Genomic DNA, 7040 nt, shown 5'->3' with positions numbered 1-7040 from the left:
CCATGCTGACTGCAGCTGGTTTGTCCGCCGCCGCTGAGTCACTCCACCAGTTTATGAACATATAGGGCAGCAAGACAGGGCAATGGACTAAGGCCAGGTCTACACTACCGCGGTAGTTCGACAGCTGGCAATCGAACTTCCGGGTTCGATTTATCGCGTCTGGTCTGGACGCGATATATCGATCCCGGAAGCGCTCGCTGTCGACTGCGGTACTCCAGCTCGGCGAGAGGAGTACCGCGGAGTCGACGGGGAGCCTGCCTGCCGCGTGTGGACCGCGTCTGAACCGCGGTAAGTTCGAACTAAGGTATGTCGACTTCAGCTACGTTATTCACGTAGCTGAAGTTGCGTACCTTAGTTCGAATTTGGGGGTTAGTGTAGACCAGGCCTTAGATGATGCACAGCAGCAGTGACCCCTGCTCTTCTTTGTAAAGGACTAGTTAGGGTTTTCAGCACATTGAAGAGAGAGAATCAGGAAGAGAGGTTACTGAAGGAACCAGTTAATGGTTTTGTAGAGGGCACGGAATTGCTCTGGACAGGGTGTACTTTACTATCCTATATTGTGCTCCGAATGGTGCTTGTCTGGCACTCTCCAGTCCTGCTGTTTCTTTACTCCCTGGATCCCTTCTCTCCCACCCTAACACTGCTGGCCCTTCAGCATCTCTCAGCTTCTCATGCCCCTGTACTGGAGAAGGCTCTTTGTTCCTTCAATTATTTTAATCTCAGCTCAGTCCTTCCCCTCTCGGGCAGCTTCCCCCTCTCATTCTGTCAAACTTTCACCCTGGCCCTTAAATTGGTGATTTCAGATTTCTGCTCCCTTCCCCAGTGGGTTGTGGAGCAAGCCCCGGGGGAAAAGAACATGCATATTCATAAACTGGCTTCCAGTAGTCTGCTGGAGCCTCCTTTTACAAACACTAGGCCACATCAAGTCAGTTTCTGTCCACACTACAGGGAAGGATCATCTGCACTATTAGCACGTGCCATAGCCCCTTTCTAGTTTGCCAGTGTCATTGCCTAGTTAGCTGCTTTTCTTCATGTCCAATTAAATTATTTCCGCCCCCCCCCCCCCCCCCCAGCTTTCACTAGGAGCTCATGTCTGCAAGAGATGGAATGCTTCATGCCTGGGGTTTGCCCCAGTGAAATCCATTTCTCTCCCTCTAACAAGCAAAACTCCCAGAACTCTAGCTGGATGAGTCAAAGGCCCAGCAGCTCCAGGGATTCAGAATGAACAAAGGTTTCAAATGGCTTGGTTTGGATAGCTGGGTCCCTCGTGCTGCCCCAAATCCAGGAAGAACTGGGGATGGGGTGGAGAGAAATAAATTGCGTAAGAGTTGCTATGCTGCCTGTCAACATTCAGACACTTCATTCCTTGTCAGAACTGCAGGATTGTCATCATAGGCTAGTTTTATGCTCCGAAAGGCGGTAGCGTGGAGGTTAGGTGACAAATTGGTGCAAAGGATTTATGCACCATCCTTTCCCACTAGGACCTTTGATTCACTTCCTGACGATGAAAATGGGTTTTGTCCTCCATCCTGAAGTTTAGTCCAGGAGATGCACAGCTAATCCACTACCCTCCTAACGTGCAAGGCCTGGCTGGGGATTAGCTGGCTGGGGTTCAATCCAATGACACAGCTATGATATTGGTAGCACAGGGATGAAGCAGCTCAAAGCCATGGTGGAGAACATAGCTTCCCCTATAATTGCAAGTATTTGCCTGCACTTTGTTCACCAGACTTTGGAATCTAAGGAGCTTTAACGGACACCCAGCTGCTGTCACAAAATCATACAGGAGCAGTGACTGGAACAGCTTTTTCTCATCTTCCTCTTACCAGGAGATTGTGACTGTTTCTTTCAGATGTGGGCCTTGCTACCTTCATCCGTGCCTTTGTATCCTTGAGAGCAGGCTACTGTACTGTTCCCTACACGGGACTACAATTTAAATTCGACCTGGAAACTGAACCTGGCAAAGAAGGCAACAGTCCATTTGGCCGGAGGCTATCTCGCTGTGAGCAATGACGTAATGCTCTGGATCTGCACTGATTGGCCTCCTGATAGCATTTAAAAGGTGTTTTGACCTATAAAGCCCTGGCTGGCTTGGGACCAGCTTGACAGGCCGTGCTAGAGTGCTGCAATTGCAATCAATCCAGGAGCTGGAGTAAAAGAGACGAAGCTGCTAGCAGCTTTCAGTCAAGGTTAATATCATCCCTCTTTTCCAGTGAAAGCAGCAGGCAAGGGGCTAGGATTCACACAACATAAATTGCTCCTTCTTCTCACCCTTCCTCTCGGCTAATCACCCAAACTCAAACCAAATCAGAACCTCTAAGGAAGTGCCAAAATAGGTCTGGGTGATTACATTACACACACATAAGGCCCTTGTACTGCCATTGAGGGACAAGAAGGAGTTTGCACATGTTCTGGTTTTCGGGATGAACGCAGCAGTGCCTGGTAGTAGTTTAAATAATTGATGGTGACAAGGGGCATCCATCAACATGATCAGTTCTGCTGGCAGGAGAAAGAGGACTTGATACCCTGTCCTCAGAGAATCTTCCTCCTCTTCCTCCGACTACAGGGTTTGTGTTTGTTGCGAGAATTCATTTATGCCCACGGAGTTGGAACAGCTGCAATAAATAATTCTCTTTGAAGATATTTAATGCTCTACTACATGCCAGACAGAAATAAATTCATCCTTAGCCTGTCTCTCCCCCCACAGGCATTGAAGTATTTTACTTTTGCAGAACCGTGGAAAAATAAAATACAAAGAAAAGGAAAATCTTCTCCAATATGACAAGAATGTCTAATTAGTACATCAGAAGCAGGAAGCCTGCTAAACAACCAGTGGGGCCCCTGGACGATCGAGATACAAAAGGAGCACTTAAAGACGATAAAGTCATTGCGGAGAAACTAAATGAATTCTTTGCTTCAGTCTTCATGGCTGAGGATGTTACGGAGATTCCCAAACCTGAGCCGTCCTTTGGAGGTGACAAATCTGAGGAATTGTCACAGATTGAAGTGTCACTAGAGGAGGTTTTGGAATTAATTGATAAACTTAACATTAACAAGTCATCGGGACCAGATGGCATTCACCCAAGAGTTCTGAATTTCAAATGTGAAATTGCGGAACTATTAACTATGGTTTGTAACCTGTCCTTTAAATCAGCTTCTGTACCCAATGACTGGAAGATAGCTAATGTAACGCCAATATTTAAAAAGGGCTCTAGAGGTGATCCCAGCAATTACAGACCGGTAAGTCTAACGTCAGTACCGGGCAAATTAGTTGAAACAATAGTAAAGAATAAAATTGTCAGACACATAGAAGAGGAGGAGGAAGGAGGGATAGCTCAGTGGTTTGAGCATTGGCCTACTAAACTCAGGGATGTGAATTCAATCCTTGAGGGACCACTTAGGGATCTGGGGCAAAATCAGTACTTGGTCCTGCTAGTGAAGGCAGGGGGCTGGACTTGATGATCTTTAGAGGTCCCTTCCAGCTCTATGAGATAGGTATATCTCCTTATAATTATTTGAACATAAATTGTTGGGCAAAAGTCAACATGGTTTCTGTAAAGGGAAATCATGTCTTACTAATCTATTAGAGTTCTTTGAAGGGGTCAACAAACATGTGGGCAAGGGGGATCCAGTGGACATAGTGTACTTAGATTTCCAGAAAGCCTTTGACAAGGTCCCTCACCAAAGGCTCTTACGTAAATTAAGTTGTCATGGGATAAGAGGGAAGATCCTTTCATGGATTGAGAACTGGTTAAAAGACAGGAAACAAAGGGTAGGAATAAATGGTAAATTTTCAGAATGGAGATGGGTAACTAGTGGTGTTCCCCAAGGGTCAGTCCTAGGACCAATCCTATTCAACTTATTCATAAATGATCTGGAGAAAGGGATAAACAGTGAGGTGGCAAAGTTTGCAGATGATATTAAATTGCTCAAGATAGTTAAGACCAAAGCAGACTGGGAAGAACTTCAAAAAGTTCTCACAAAATTAAGTGATTGGGCAACAAAATGGCAAATGAAATTTAATGTGGATAAATGTAAAGTAATGCACATTGGGAAAAATAACCCCAACTATACATACAATATGATGGGGGCTAATTTAGCTACAACTAATCAGGAAAGAGATCTTGGAGTCATCATGGATAGTTCTCTGAAGACGTCCATGCAGTGTGCAGCAGCAGTCAAAAAAGCAAACAGGATGTTAGGAATCATTAAAAAGGGGATAGAGAATAAGACGGAGAATATCTTATTGTCCTTATATAACTCCATGGTATGCCCACATCTCGAATACTGTGTACAGATGTGGTCTCCTCATCTCAAAAAAGATATACTGGCACTAGAAAAGGTTCAGAGAAGGGCAACTAAAATGATTAGGGGTTTGGAATGGGTCCCATATGAGGAGAGATTAAAGAGGCTAAGACTTTTCAGCTTGGAAAAGAGGAGACTAAGGGGGGATATGATAGAGGTATATAAAATCATGAGTGGTGTGGAGAAAGTGAATAAGGAAAAGTTATTTACTTGTTCCCATAATATATGACCTAGGGGCCACCAAATGAAATTAATGGGCAACAGGTTTAAAACAAACAAAAGGAAGTTCTTCTTCACACAGCGCACAGTCAACCTGTGGAACTGCTGCCTGAGGAGGTTGTGAAGGCTAGGACTATAACAGGGTTTAAAAGAGAACTGGATAAATTCATGGAGGTTAAGTCCATTAATGGCTATTAGCCAGGATGGGTAAGGAATGGTGTCCCTAGCCTCTGTTTGTCAGAGGCTGGAGATGGATGGCAGAAGAGAGATCACCTGATCATTACCTGTTAGGTTCACTCCCTCTGGGACACCTGGCATTGGTCACTGTCAGTAGACAGGATACTGGGCTGGATGGACCTTTGGTCTGACCCAGTATGGCTGTTCTTATGTTAGGAACAAACTCAAGGATCTGAGCCAGGAGTCCTTATTCATGCGAGAAAGGATTGGAGGCTCAGGTCCAAAGATAGGACCAAATTCTGGCAGTGTTGCATGTAATCACTAGCCAGAAGACCCATGTACAGCAGTGTGAGGTATGCAGGTGTGTAACTTATGGACTGTTTTCTGTGTACTGCACCTTTAAATTTCTAGGACACTGCTTGAGGCAGCTGCCATTTTGTGCTTAATTTGAATGCCGTCCATTACAGAGGAGATTCATGAACACACTGTGGTATATTGAGGTCTTTGTATACACTAGAGAAATTAAACCAGCTCAAGTCCTCAGCACATTGGCAGGACAGTTGTCATTAACACACAAACTTGCCCTTCACTAGCTACAAGGGGCCTAAGAACCAGTTAGAACAGACTACCTTTCAGCAGGTTTAAAAGCTGGTTAAAATTCACTGGGCTCCATTCAAACTGGTTTAGTGCCAGCGTGGATGCTGTAGGAACTTGTATGGAACTTGGAGGGAAGAGCACAGGTTGCAGGAGGGAAGAGTTTGGAGGAGGCAGCAGGAAGTCAGACTGCGTGCACATGGCTGGAATGCTAGCTGTAGTTACAACATCTCTGTAGGTACTTCTCTTAGGGCTGGTCTACACTGGGGAGGGGGATCGATCTAAGCTACGCAACTTCAGCTACGAGAATAGCGTAGCTGAAGTCGACGTATCTTAAATCGACTTACCTCCCGTCCTCATGACACGGGATTGATGGCCGCGGCTCCCCCGTCGACTCCGCTTCCGCCTCTCGCTCTGGTGGAGTTCCGGAGTCGATGGGGAGTGCCTTCGGGGATCGATTTATCTCATCTAGACGAGACGCAATAAATCAATCCCCGATAGATAGATCGCTACCCGCGATCCAGCAGGTAGTGTGGACGCACCCTTACTAAAGAGCCACTTTAGTTTTAAAAATATGGCATCCGGTCTTTATTACCCAGCACATGGTACATGAACCAGATGCAGATAAGCTGATAACAATCCAACAACTCCTCCTCCTACTGTCCCACATTTTGGAAATGCTGTACATGCAGTCTAGGCATAGCAATCCCTCCACCCCTTAACCCTGCAGTGCTGCTATGAGGCTGAGTGTGTCCCGAGACCCTCAGATAAGGGGCATCATCGAAATGCACAGAATTATTACAACTCTTTTGCATAAATAATGGACAGCTTGGCAGATTCACTAGGAGCACTGAAATCCTGTACCAAAAACCAAGCTCAGAGCTCTATGCACATTAACACTAATCAAAGTCTGGCGAGAGAAATCCGAGGAGCAGAGAACAAAGTTCCTGCTTGTAAATCACCACTGAACGTTAAAATTACAGCTGCCAGAAAGGGGGGGGGGAGTTATTTCCTATCTGATCAGCCCAAAGAGCTGTTTCTAATTACATAGTACTAAAGCTATTGAATCAGTTGGACTGGGTGTGTCCTTCAGCCTATATAAAAGATTGGCCTGACCTGTAAAGTTCATATAGAGATTCCAACTCCTGCAGCGTCTAACGGGATTTGCTTTTGCATTCACTAGTGTAGTCCCAGCTCTAGTCTACTAAGGAGGTTTCATGTCTACCCAGACTGTTTGCATGTCTGGGGAGGGATAGCTCAGTGGTTTGAGCATTGACCTGCTAAACCCAGGGTTGTAAACTCAATCCTTGAGGGAGCCATTTAAGGATCTGGGGCAAAAATCTGTCTGGGGATTGGTCCTGCTTTGAGCAGGGGGTTGGACTAGATGACCTCCTGAGGTCCCTTCCAACCCTGGTATTCTATGAAACATCATGTATTAGGCCATCCACCAGAGACAGTTGCACTTTTTTAACACAATGCAACTAACAAAGCCTAGGGTGAAACTTGCAAAAGCCAGAAATAAACTTCTCGGTGAAGGGCACTCCTCTTTGGCATGAACTACTTGAGGAGAAGACTACATCAAAGCTGTCCGTCTTCAGTACACACTTCTAAACCAAAACCTTCCTGACAGAACAGAAGTTGATATTTACAGGTGTACACTTGCCCTCCCAAAAAAACAGAGCTACTTGGAACAAGCAAAGGCTACAAGTAGAACGACGAAGTCTTCTAATGGTAAAATTTTGCAG

This window comes from Emys orbicularis, chromosome 13 (assembly GCF_028017835.1).
Source record: "Emys orbicularis isolate rEmyOrb1 chromosome 13, rEmyOrb1.hap1, whole genome shotgun sequence".
NCBI classification, from domain to species: Eukaryota; Metazoa; Chordata; order Testudines; family Emydidae; genus Emys; species Emys orbicularis.
The sequence above is the reverse complement of the archived record's forward strand: the minus strand, read 5'-3'. Positions refer to the sequence as shown.